The sequence below is a fragment of the Protopterus annectens genome, chromosome 13.part0 (assembly GCF_019279795.1).
Source record: "Protopterus annectens isolate FY-2018-M chromosome 13.part0, PAN1.0, whole genome shotgun sequence".
In the NCBI taxonomy this organism is placed as follows: domain Eukaryota; kingdom Metazoa; phylum Chordata; order Ceratodontiformes; family Protopteridae; genus Protopterus; species Protopterus annectens.
Genome location: NC_056747.1, coordinates 109754172 through 109766626, shown reverse-complemented (window position 1 = coordinate 109766626; position 12455 = coordinate 109754172). Strand labels below are relative to the sequence as shown.

General features: G+C 31.4%; 1 protein-coding gene across 1 annotated transcript in view; it reads right to left on the bottom strand.

The window, feature by feature from the left end:
• LOC122787839 (dedicator of cytokinesis protein 7-like) overlaps positions 1–12455 on the bottom strand; it is a 4057077-nt gene that overhangs the window by 1549071 nt on the left and 2495551 nt on the right. The gene's annotated exons all lie outside the window — the stretch shown is intronic.

The following is a 12455-nucleotide window of genomic DNA, read 5'->3' as shown; positions in this document are numbered from 1 at the left end:
ATCATTAGTAATGGCGTTCCTCATTTTATTCATTCTACCAATCATTAGTAATGGCGTTCCTCATTTTATTCATTCTACCAATCATTAGTAATGGCGTTCCTCATTTTATTCATTCTACCAATCATTAGTAATGGCGTTCCTCATTTTATTCATTCTACCAATCATTAGTAATGGCGTTCCTCATTTTATTCATTCTACCAATCATTAGTAATGGCGTTCCTCATTTTATTCATTCTACCAATCATTAGTAATGGCGTTCCTCATTTTATTCATTCTACCAATCATTAGTAATGGCGTTCCTCATTTTATTCATTCTACCAATCATTAGTAATGCGTTCCTCATTTTATTCATTCTACCAATCATTAGTAATGCGTTCCTCATTTTATTCATTCTACCAATCATTAGTAATGCGTTCCTCATTTTATTCATTCTACCAATCATTAGTAATAGCGTTCCTCATTTTATTCATTCTACCAATCATTAGTAATGCGTTCCTCATTTTCTTCATTCTACCAATCATTAGTAATAGCGTTCCTCATTTTATTCATTCTACCAATCATTAGTAATAGCGTTCCTCATTTTATTCATTCTACCAATCATTAGTAATAGCGTTCCTCATTTTATTCATTCTACCAATCATTAGTAATAGCGTTCCTCATTTTGTTCATTCTACCAATCATTAGTAATAGCGTTCCTCATTTTATTCATTCTACCAATCATTAGTAATAGCGTTCCTCATTTTATTCATTCTACCAATCATTAGTAATAGCGTTCCTCATTTTATTCATTCTACCAATCATTAGTAATAGCGTTCCTCATTTTATTCATTCTACCAATCATTAGTAATAGCGTTCCTCATTTTATTCATTCTACCAATCATTAGTAATAGCGTTCCTCATTTTATTCATTCTACCAATCATTAGTAATAGCGTTCCTCATTTTATTCATTCTACCAATCATTAGTAATAGCGTTCCTCATTTTATTCATTCTACCAATCATTAGTAATAGCGTTCCTCATTTTATTCATTCTACCAATCATTAGTAATAGCGTTCCTCATTTTATTCATTCTACCAATCATTAGTAATAGCGTTCCTCATTTTATTCATTCTACCAATCATTAGTAATAGCGTTCCTCATTTTATTCATTCTACCAATCATTAGTAATAGCGTTCCTCATTTTATTCATTCTACCAATCATTAGTAATAGCGTTCCTCATTTTATTCATTCTACCAATCATTAGTAATAGCGTTCCTCATTTTATTCATTCTACCAATCATTAGTAATAGCGTTCCTCATTTTATTCATTCTACCAATCATTAGTAATAGCGTTCCTCATTTTATTCATTCTACCAATCATTAGTAATAGCGTTCCTCATTTTATTCATTCTACCAATCATTAGTAATAGCGTTCCTCATTTTATTCATTCTACCAATAATTAGTAATAGCGTTCCTCATTTTATTCATTCTACCAATCATTAGTAATAGCGTTACTCAATTTATTCATTCTACCAATCATTAGTAATGGCGTTCCTCATTTTATTCATTCTACCAATCATTAGTAATGGCGTTCCTCATTTTATTCATTCTACCAATCATTAGTAATGGCGTTCCTCATTTTATTCATTCTACCAATCATTAGTAATGGCGTTCCTCATTTTATTCATTCTACCAATCATTAGTAATGGCGTTCCTCACTTTATTCATTCTACCAATCATTAGTAATAGCGTTCCTCATTTTATTCATTCTACCAATCATTAGTAATAGCGTTCCTCATTTTATTCATTCTACCAATCATTAGTAATAGCGTTCCTCATTTTATTCATTCTACCAATCATTAGTAATAGCGTTCCTCATTTTCTTCATTCTACCAATCATTAGTAATAGCGTTCCTCATTTTATTCATTCTACCAATCATTAGTAATAGCGTTCCTCATTTTATTCATTCTACCAATCATTAGTAATAGCGTTCCTCATTTTATTCATTCTACCAATCATTAGTAATAGCGTTCCTCATTTTATTCATTCTACCAATCATTAGTAATAGCGTTCCTCATTTTATTCATTCTACCAATCATTAGTAATAGCGTTCCTCATTTTATTCATTCTACCAATCATTAGTAATAGCGTTCCTCATTTTATTCATTCTACCAATCATTAGTAATAGCGTTCCTCATTTTCTTCATTCTACCAATCATTAGTAATAGCGTTCCTCATTTTCTTCATTCTACCAATCATTAGTAATAGCGTTCCTCATTTTCTTCATTCTACCAATCATTAGTAATAGCGTTCCTCATTTTATTCATTCTATTAATCATTAGTAATAGCGTTCCTCATTTTATTCATTCTACCAATCATTAGTAATAGTTCCTCATTTTATTCATTCTACCAATCATTAGTAATAGCGTTCCTCATTTTATTCATTCTACCAATCATTAGTAATAGCGTTCCTCATTTTATTCATTCTACCAATCATTAGTAATAGCGTTCCTCATTTTATTCATTCTACCAATCATTAGTAATAGCGTTCCTCATTTTATTCATTCTACCAATCATTAGTAATAGCGTTCCTCATTTTATTCATTCTACCAATCATTAGTAATAGCGTTCCTCATTTTATTCATTCTACCAATCATTAGTAATAGCGTTCCTCATTTTATTCATTCTACCAATCATTAGTAATAGCGTTCCTCATTTTATTCATTCTACCAATCATTAGTAATAGCGTTCCTCATTTTATTCATTCTACCAATCATTAGTAATAGCGTTCCTCATTTTATTCATTCTACCAATCATTAGTAATAGCGTTCCTCATTTTATTCATTCTACCAATCATTAGTAATAGCGTTCCTCATTTTATTCATTCTACCAATCATTAGTAATAGCGTTCCTCATTTTATTCATTCTACCAATCATTAGTAATAGCGTTCCTCATTTTATTCATTCTACCAATCATTAGTAATGGCGTTCCTCATTTTATTCATTCTACCAATCATTAGTAATAGCGTTCCTCATTTTATTCATTCTACCAATCATTAGTAATAGCGTTCCTCATTTTATTCATTCTACCAATCATTAGTAATAGCGTTACTCAATTTATTCATTCTACCAATCATTAGTAATGGCGTTCCTCATTTTATTCATTCTACCAATCATTAGTAATAGCGTTCCTCATTTTATTCATTCTACCAATCATTAGTAATAGCGTTCCTCATTTTATTCATTCTACCAATCATTAGTAATGGCGTTCCTCATTTTATTCATTCTACCAATCATTAGTAATAGCGTTCCTCATTTTATTCATTCTACCAATCATTAGTAATAGCGTTCCTCATTTTATTCATTCTACCAATCATTAGTAATAGCGTTCCTCATTTTATTCATTCTACCAATCATTAGTAATAGCGTTCCTCATTTTATTCATTCTACCAATCATTAGTAATGGCGTTCCTCATTTTATTCATTCTACCAATCATTAGTAATGGCGTTCCTCATTTTATTCATTCTACCAATCATTAGTAATAGCGTTCCTCATTTTATTCATTCTACCAATCATTAGTAATAGCGTTCCTCATTTTATTCATTCTACCAATCATTAGTAATAGCGTTCCTCATTTTATTCATTCTACCAATCATTAGTAATAGCGTTCCTCATTTTATTCATTCTACCAATCATTAGTAATAGCGTTCCTCATTTTATTCATTCTACCAATCATTAGTAATAGCGTTCCTCATTTTATTCATTCTACCAATCATTAGTAATAGCGTTCCTCATTTTATTCATTCTACCAATCATTAGTAATAGCGTTCCTCATTTTATTCATTCTACCAATCATTAGTAATAGCGTTCCTCATTTTATTCATTCTACCAATCATTAGTAATAGCGTTCCTCATTTTATTCATTCTACCAATCATTAGTAATAGCGTTCCTCATTTTATTCATTCTACCAATCATTAGTAATAGCGTTCCTCATTTTATTCATTCTACCAATCATTAGTAATAGCGTTCCTCATTTTATTCATTCTACCAATCATTAGTAATAGCGTTCCTCATTTTATTCATTCTACCAATCATTAGTAATAGCGTTCCTCATTTTATTCATTCTACCAATCATTAGTAATAGCGTTCCTCATTTTATTCATTCTACCAATCATTAGTAATAGCGTTCCTCATTTTATTCATTCTACCAATCATTAGTAATAGCGTTCCTCATTTTATTCATTCTACCAATCATTAGTAATAGCGTTCCTCATTTTATTCATTCTACCAATCATTAGTAATAGCGTTCCTCATTTTATTCATTCTACCAATCATTAGTAATAGCGTTCCTCATTTTATTCATTCTACCAATCATTAGTAATAGCGTTCCTCATTTTATTCATTCTACCAATCATTAGTAATAGCGTTCCTCATTTTATTCATTCTACCAATCATTAGTAATAGCGTTCCTCATTTTATTCATTCTACCAATCATTAGTAATAGCGTTCCTCATTTTATTCATTCTACCAATCATTAGTAATAGCGTTCCTCATTTTATTCATTCTACCAATCATTAGTAATAGCGTTCCTCATTTTATTCATTCTACCAATCATTAGTAATAGCGTTCCTCATTTTATTCATTCTACCAATCATTAGTAATAGCGTTCCTCATTTTATTCATTCTACCAATCATTAGTAATAGCGTTCCTCATTTTATTCATTCTACCAATCATTAGTAACAGCGTTCCTCATTTTATTCATTCTACCAATCATTAGTAATAGCGTTCCTCATTTTATTCATTCTACCAATCATTAGTAATAGCGTTCCTCATTTTATTCATTCTACCAATCATTAGTAATAGCGTTCCTCATTTTATTCATTCTACCAATCATTAGTAATAGCGTTCCTCATTTTATTCATTCTACCAATCATTAGTAATAGCGTTCCTCATTTTATTCATTCTACCAATCATTAGTAACAGCGTTCCTCATTTTATTCATGCTACCATTCATTAGAAACAGCGTTCCTCATTTTATTCATGCTACCAATCATTAGTAATAGCGTTCCTCATTTTATTCATTCTACCAATCATTAGTAATAGCGTTCCTCATTTTATTCATTCTACCAATCATTAGTAATAGCTTTCCTCATTTTATTCATTCTACCAATCATTAGTAATAGCGTTCCTCATTTTATTCATTCTACCAATCATTAGTAATAGCGTTCCTCATTTTATTCATTCTACCAATCATTAGTAATAGCGTTCCTCATTTTATTCATTCTACCAATCATTAGTAACAGCGTTCCTCATTTTATTCATGCTACCAATCATTAGTAATAGCGTTCCTCATTTTATTCATTCTACCAATCATTAGTAACAGCGTTCCTCATTTTATTCATGCTACCAATCATTAGAAACAGCGTTCCTCATTTTATTCATTCTACCAATCATTAGTAATGGCATTCCTCATTTTATTCATTCTACCAATCATTAGTAATGGTGTTCTTCATTTTATTCATTCTACCAATCATTAGTAATAGCGTTCCTCATTTTATTCATTCTACCAATCATTAGTAATAGCGTTCCTCATTTTATTCATTCTACCAATCATTAGTAATGGCGTTCCTCATTTTATTCATTCTACCAATCATTAGTAATGGCGTTCCTCATTTTATTAATTCTACCATTCATTAGTAATGGCGTTCCTCATTTTATTCATTCTACCAATCATTAGTAATGGCGTTCCTCATTTTATTAATTCTACCAATCATTAGTAATGGCGTTCCTCATTTTATTCATTCTACCAATCATTAGTAATGGCGTTCCTCATTTTATTCATTCTACCAATCATTAGTAATGGCGTTCCTCATTTTATTCATTCTACCAATCATTAGTAATGGCGTTCCTCATTTTATTCATTCTACCAATCATTACTAATGGCATTCCTCATTTTATTCATTCTACCAATCATTAGTAATGACGTTCCTCATTTTGTTCATTCTACCAATCATTAGTAATAGCGTTCCTCAATTTATTCATTCTACCAATCATTAGTAATAGCGTTCCTCATTTTATTCATTCTACCAATAATTAGTAATAGCGTTCCTCATTATATTCATTCTACCAATCATTAGTAATAGCGTTCCTCATTTTATTCATTCTACCAATCATTAGTAATAGCGTTCCTCATTTTATTCATTCTACCAATCATTAGTTATAGCGTTCCTCATTTTGTTCATCCTACCAATCATTAGTAATAGCGTTCCTCATTTTGTTCATTCTACCAATCATTAGTAATAGCGTTCCTCATTTTATTCATTCTACCAATCATTAGTAATAGCGTTCCTCATTTTATTCATTCTACCGATCATTAGTAATAGCGTTCCTCATTTTATTCATTCTACCAATCATTAGTAATAGCGTTCCTCATTTTATTCATTCTACCAATCATTAGTAATAGCGTTCCTCATTTTATTAATTCTACCAATCATTAGTAATAGCATTCCTCATTTTATTCATTCTACCAATCATTAGTAATAGCGTTCCTCATTTTATTAATTCTACCAATCATTAGTAATAGCGTTCCTCATTTTATTCATTCTACCAATCATTAGTAATAGCGTTCCTCATTTTATTCATTCTACCAATCATTAGTAATAGCGTTCCTCATTTTATTCATTCTACCAATCATTACTAATAGCGTTCCTCATTTTATTCATTCTACCAATCATTAGTAATAGCGTTCCTCATTTTATTCATTCTACCAATCATGAGTAATAGCGTTCCTCATTTTATTCATTCTACCAATCATTAGTAATAGCGTTCATTTTATTCATTCTACCAATCATTAGTAATAGCGTTCCTCATTTTATTCATTCTACCAATCATTAGTAATAGCATTCCTCATTTTATTCATTCTACCAATCATTAGTAATAGCGTTCCTCATTTTATTAATTCTACCAATCATTAGCAATAGCGTTCCTCATTTTATTAATTCTACCAATCATTAGCAATAGCGTTCCTCATTTTAATAATTCTACCAATCGTTAGTAATAGCGTTCCTCATTTTATTCATTCTACCAATCGTTAGTAATAGCATTCCTCATTTTATTCATTCTACCAATCGTTAGTAATAGCGTTCCTCATTTTATTCAGTCTACCAATCGTTAGTAATAGCGTTCCTCATTTTATTCATTCTACCAATCGTTACTAATAGCGTTCCTCATTTTATTCATTCTACCAATCGCTAGTAATAGCGTTCCTCATTTTATTCATTCTACCAATCGTTAGTAATAGCGTTCCTCATTTTATTCATTCTACCAATCATTAGTAATAGCGTTCCTCATTTTATTCATTCTACCAATCATTAGTAACAGCGTTCCTCATTTTATTCATGCTACCATTCATTAGAAACAGCGTTCCTCATTTTATTCATGCTACCAATCATTAGTAATAGCGTTCCTCATTTTATTCATTCTACCAATCATTAGTAATAGCGTTCCTCATTTTATTCATTCTACCAATCATTAGTAATAGCTTTCCTCATTTTATTCATTCTACCAATCATTAGTAACAGCGTTCCTCATTTTATTCATGCTACCAATCATTAGAAACAGCGTTCCTCATTTTATTCATGCTACCAATCATTAGTAATAGCGTTCCTCATTTTATTCATTCTACCAATCATTAGTAATAGCGTTCCTCATTTTATTCATTCTACCAATCATTAGTAATAGCTTTCCTCATTTTATTCATTCTACCAATCATTAGTAATAGTGTTCCTCATTTTATTCATTCTACCAATCATTAGTAATGACGTTTCTCATTTTGTTCATTCTACCAATCATTAGTAATAGCGTTCCTCATTTTATTCATTCTACCAATCATTAGTAATGGCGTTCCTCATTTTATTCATTCTACCAATCATTAGTAATGGCGTTCCTCATTTTATTCATTCTACCAATCATTAGTAATGGCGTTCCTCATTTTATTCATTCTACCAATCATTAGTAATGGTGTTCCTCATTTTATTCATTCTACCAATCATTAGTAATGGCATTCCTCATTTTATTCATTCTACCAATCATTAGTAATGGTGTTCTTCATTTTATTCATTCTACCAATCATTAGTAATGGCGTTCTTCATTTTATTAATTCTACCAATCATTAGTAATGGCGTTCCTCATTTTATTCAATCTACCAATCATTAGTAATGGCGTTCCTCATTTTATTCATTCTACCAATCATTAGTAATGGCGTTCCTCATTTTATTAATTCTACCATTCATTAGTAATGGCGTTCCTCATTTTATTCATTCTACCAATCATTAGTAATGGCGTTCCTCATTTTATTCATTCTACCAATCATTAGTAATGGCGTTCCTCATTTTATTCATTCTACCAATCATTAGTAATAGCGTTCCTCATTTTATTCATTCTACCAATCATTAGTAATAGCGTTCCTCATTTTATTCATTCTACCAATCATTAGTAATAGCGTTCCTCATTTTATTCATTCTACCAATCATTAGTAATAGCGTTCCTCATTTTATTCATTCTACCAATCATTAGTAATAGCGTTCCTCATTTTATTCATTCTACCAATCATTAGTAATAGCGTTCCTCATTTTATTCATTCTACCAATCATTAGTAATAGCGTTCCTCATTTTATTCATTCTACCAATCATTAGTAATAGCGTTCCTCATTTTATTCATTCTACCAATCATTAGTAATAGCGTTCCTCATTTTATTCATTCTACCAATCATTAGTAATAGCGTTCCTCATTTTATTCATTCTACCAATCATTAGTAATAGCGTTCCTCATTTTATTCATTCTACCAATCATTAGTAATAGCGTTCCTCATTTTATTCATTCTACCAATCATTAGTAATAGCGTTCCTCATTTTATTCATTCTACCAATCATTAGTAATAGCGTTCCTCATTTTATTCATTCTACCAATCATTAGTAATAGCGTTCCTCATTTTATTCATTCTACCAATCATTAGTAATAGCGTTCATTTTATTCATTCTACCAATCATTAGTAATAGCGTTCCTCATTTTATTCATTCTACCAATCATTAGTAATAGCATTCCTCATTTTATTCATTCTACCAATCATTAGTAATAGCGTTCCTCATTTTATTAATTCTACCAATCATTAGCAATAGCGTTCCTCATTTTATTAATTCTACCAATCATTAGCAATAGCGTTCCTCATTTTATTAATTCTACCAATCATTAGCAATAGCGTTCCTCATTTTATTCATTCTACCAATCATTAGTAAAAGCATTCCTCATTTTATTCATTCTACCAATCATTAGTAATAGCGTTCCTCATTTTATTCATTCTACCAATCATTAGTAATAGCGTTCCTCATTTTATTCATTCTACCAATTATAGTAATAGCGTTCCTCATTTTATTAATTCTACCAATCATTAGTAATAGCGTTCCTCATTTTATTCATTCTACCAATCATTAGTAATGACGTTCCTCATTTTGTTCATTCTACCAATCATTAGTAATAGCATTCCTCATTTTATTCATTCTACCAATCATTAGTAATAGCGTTCCTCATTATATTCATTCTACCAATCATTAGTAATAGCATTCCTCATTTTATTCATTCTACCAATCATTAGTAATAGCGTTCCTCATTTTATTCATTCTACCAATCATTAGTAATAGCGTTCCTCATTTTATTCATTCTACCAATCATTAGTAATAGCGTTCCTCATTTTATTCATTCTACCAATCATTAGTAATAGCGTTCCTCATTTTATTCATTCTACCAATCATTAGTAATAGTGTTCCTCATTTTATTCATTCTACCAATCATTAGTAATAGCGTCCCTCATTTTATTCATTCTACCAATCATTAGTAATAGCGTCCTCATTTTATTCATTCTACCAATCATTAGTAATAGCGTTCCTCATTTTATTCATTCTACCATTCATTAGTAATAGCGTTCCTCATTTTATTCATTCTACCAATCATTAGTAATAGCGTTCCTCATTTTATTCATTCTACCAATCATTAGTAATAGCGTTCCTCATTTTATTCATTCTACCAATCATTAGTAATAGCGTTCCTCATTTTATTCATTCTACCAATCATTAGTAATAGCGTTCCTCATTTTATTCATTCTACCAATCATTAGTAATAGCGTTCCTCATTTTATTCATTCTACCAATCATTAGTAATAGCGTTCCTCATTTTATTCATTCTACCAATCATTAGTAATAGCGTTCCTCATTTTATTCATTCTACCAATCATTAGCAATAGCGTTCCTCATTTTATTAATTCTACCAATCATTAGCAATAGCGTTCCTCATTTTATTAATTCTACCAATCATTAGCAATAGCGTTCCTCATTTTATTAATTCTACCAATCATTAGTAAAAGCGTTCCTCATTTTATTCATTCCTCATTTTATTTCTACTATTAGAACGTGTAACATATATGAAGCTAGTATTTTTCTGACCACGTATGGATCCCCCTCCATCATTATTACCCATAAAATAGGGTCTGGCTCCTTTCTACCTGTCATTAATAACCTGTTTTGATCACGTTCATAAGAAAACATCATACTGTCTAGCCTCAAACTCCTCTGTCATAGTATTCATCTGTTTATTACATTTCTTTTTCAGTATAACACCCTCATAAATTGACTTTTGACAATGCCTTTAAAAATATGGTGTGGGTACATGCTATGTCTATGCAAGTACCTATTTGCTTGTACTTCCTTAATGAAGGTGCTAGCAGACAACTTAGTCCATTGTTTTGTCTATATCTTTAAATTTTAAAGTGAGATGAATCATGTTGTTTGAATATCAGTGATAAATTCTGTTGGGGGTTCATGTCAAGTGATTAGTATAAAAATTGTTAAGTTAACATTGTTTTCACATTTGCACTGATGAAAGGAAGAATCCTGAAAGCTTTGCTCTTTGGATTTATTTAATAAATATATTTTTGGTGTTGGAGTCTGGTAATTTTTTTGTTTTTTCGTTTGTTTTTTCCGCTGACTCTATTTACAGTTTGCTTGCTGGGATAAGTATTTTTCTCTCTGCACCAAATGGATGCTTCAATATACTTTTACAAGTAGTGCATGATATCACTGTCATCTCCCCCTGTATCAATTAAAATTGGGGTTCCACCAACAGGGAGTTCTACTTGCCATTCAGATTCAGTGTTTGGTATAACAGTAACCAAACCCAAGAAAAATGCTGTCAGAATACTTTTGTCAGTTGTAATTGTCATTAGCCACTTCTTTATTCAGTTTAGTTTTGTAAACAGTAGTAAGCATGCAGCACGTTGCTGTGACTCGGTATGATACCAGTTTTACTGCATGTATTACCAAACTTACATTCACTCTACTTCTGATGCACATGCTTCATCTGTCCAGTTTTGTATTTATTTTTAAATGTGCCATTCTGTCTTTATTTTACTTCACACATGTCGTTTGTCACATCCATATGGCTTAATGCATGCAGGGCTGTTGTTATTATTTTGGACATATCCAGTAAATGTCAAGCCGGGGACCCCCAGCACACTTTCGCTCTAATTATCATCCTGGCACTGTCACCCTTCCTAAGAAAACTTTTATTTAATGGTATAGACTTTCTGAAGTAGAACAGCAGAACTATAGCTACAATGTTATAACATCATGACAGGCCTATGTACCACATATGTTGGCCCATCTCACGACGGATAGATACAGCCATTTATCTGCAGCAATAATACATTACAGCAACTCTGTGTAGAGCCTGGACTTAAGGGAAAGGCCCCCTAATGAAAGGTTTGTGGTCTACACTCTAATGGCATTACTGTTTAGACAGATTGTTTTTTAACTACTAAAGCATCTAGTCTGTACATAGCTTAATGTTGCTCATCAAGTTTCTTGTCATAGTGACCTATTCAATATATGTTTCCCTCACTCCCCCTAGTAGATCAGTAGCCATGGATATCCACTTCCTTACTCTCTCTGTGGCCAGTCTGGTTGAGATGGGTATTCTGAAGCATTGTAGCAATTGCCTAATGTACACTAACAACCCACTTATTCTTAATAAAACAGATAAAGTATGCGAGAGGTGTAAATACACTATAACGCTGTTAGCAAAACTCTCTCATACAACCAAAACTAATCCTACACAGGTTGTCAGTGACAGTTGTACCACACCTAGTGCACAGGGGTAAAGACCCAGCATATAACACTACTACTGCTGCGGCACTTACAGGTAACCTTTCTAAAACAAAAGACCTATTTATTTATTTTTATTTTACATTTGTTGACCGGGCTAGTCTAGCTGGATATATATCCATTTTCAGTAGAGGCCCGGAGAGAAAAGCTCCACACGGATATACAAAAGTATAAAAATATTGTTACATGGTAAATAAAGGATTAATAAACAAACAGGAAGTTAATCACATTTCAGAGATCAAAACACTTAAGAAAAGTAA